Here is a 2,419-nt window from a genome sequence, read left to right on the forward strand (position 1 = left end):
AATTATAAGAAAAGAATAAGAAGCAATGAAGAAATCAGATGAATATCATACTTTAATAAGTGATGAGACTGTAGTCAGTTGTATAATAACACACTGCAGACAGTGAGTGTAATACAGTAAAAAGCAGTCTCAAAACAGCAGACTTACACATGAGTCAGATCACAGAAGAAAAAGAAATTCAGAGTTAAATTTAACTATTTATACTAGTTCAATTACAGAGATCACAGAGAACAAACTATCTGAAACATCTACAGATATGTGAGATCAAGTCATCTCAATCTCTGAGAATGCTCAGAGATTGAGTGAGATTAGTTTTGATGAGCTGTTCACTGTAGTGATCTGAGCAGATGAAGAGAGACAGTATAATGTGTAAGATAGAATTATAAAAGATGAAAGCTGCTGAATCTAGTCACTGAACACTGTATTATATAGAGATCATGTAAGAGTAGTGACTAGTAGACAAAGAAAAAGTGTAAGAAAGAAAAGAAATAATGAATTAATTATCAACTGTAAGAGTCAGCTGTAAAAGATAAATGTTATTATACATATCTCATTCATTTTCATACATCACATGTTTAATCTATTTTCAACATCATATCATCTGAAAAACATCAAAAAACAAAGAAAATCTCAAAACTTGAGATCTGCAAGAAATTCAAGAGCTGTAAGCTGCTCTTATAATAACACTATACATGTCTCTGATTCCTCTATCACTCTGTATACAACATTAATGTCATTTATCACAAGATTGACTGGAATGCCAATATAGAAATACATACACATATGTGTAGAAAAATTGAAGAAGAGTGTGAGACCTGCAGAATCAGAAGTCAGAGTACAGGAGATAAAGATAGAAGAAACAGAAGAAGAAGAAGATGCAGAACTGAATAAATGACAGTAAGAGTCACTCAGAACTGAATACTTATAATTCAGTATATGCACAACCTTCTCTGCAGAAGAGGGAGAGAAAGTGATAAAAGAAGCTTGAGAATAGAAGAGAATAGTCTCAGTGATATTATTATTTTTGATTAGAATAATCTCTGACACTGAAGCAACTAAGAATCATTGTTAGTGTATAAAAACTGCAAAATCAGAAGTGAGAATAGTTATTAAATAAACACCTGCTAATCTTAAAGTTGTACATGTAATTACAACATACACAAGACTTCTCAGAAAGAGAGAGAGAGACACAAAGAAATGCAGAAAGCAGAACACAGCATATGAACAGCTCATTTTCATAACAATATCTCAGACAAGGTGTACAAGCCTCATATTCACAGATATAAAAGAGTACAACATCTGCATTTCTATTTCTGAAAACATGAATATCTTTTATCTGTATCACAAAGTCAGATGATAGATACTAGAGAATAGACTGATACAGATCTATCATTCTGAAAAAATTTATCAGAGTGAATATCTCTGTAATATTAAACTTTACAGTTGTAAAAAGTTTCTTGATATCTGTGAATATCATGACTTTATGTATAATAAAACTCATAACAATTTCTTCTAAGAACAGAAAAATCAGTGTCAGAAAGAAAAGATGAAAAAGAAAAAGTCTTATAATTTAACACTGTTAAGAGAGAAGATGATTCTCTGATATAAATGAATAATTATCTCATTATAAATATTTAAAATAAATGTAATAATCAGTATTTATAACTGAGCTTCAGATAGTTATATTGTACACTGTCTTTGTACAATAAATTATTCTAGAAGTTAGTAAGAAGAGTGAGAGTGTATACACTGAGAAATATAATTTACTGAGTCTACATAACATCTTCTTAAAATGAGAAGAGCTAGTAACAAAGACAGTGACAGGAGTAGAAGTAGCAGAAGTCAGAGTCACAGAAACAGAGATAGCAGAAGCAGAAGAATCAGATATAGAGACAAGTATAGAAGATTAAGAGAGAGCAGTAGAGAAAGAAACAGAGAAGAAAGTAGTAGAGAAAGAAGCAGCAGAAGAGACAGAGAGAGATATAGAAGATCTGATTATATATAACACAGACAATTTCTTTATTATCATATTCTTCAAGTTCTTAATTAATAATTCAACATTGAGTTCACTATTATTAATAAATATGAATCTGTCAACATGTGAAGATTCTACATGAATAAAAACAAATATATCAGTATCTGTGTTTATATAAAATCATGTCAGAAAACATGATCAGAAACCTGCTGAGAAGAAAAACAGTTAAGAGTATATAAGAAGATAAAGAAGATGTGTTATTCATGATAATACATTCTGATAATTGTTAGAAGATAAACAAGTTCTGATTATATACATTTCATAACATATTACACTTACTGCTAACAAACTGCTCAGTATAAGTACTATAATAACACTTATTATGAGAATAAGAAGCTATTATCAGAAATGTGTATAATGTAATAGATAAATAAATAAAAGGTG

Source organism: Blastomyces dermatitidis (assembly GCF_000003525.1).
Source record: "Blastomyces dermatitidis ER-3 genomic scaffold supercont1.6, whole genome shotgun sequence".
NCBI lineage: Eukaryota > Fungi > Ascomycota > Eurotiomycetes > Onygenales > Ajellomycetaceae > Blastomyces > Blastomyces dermatitidis.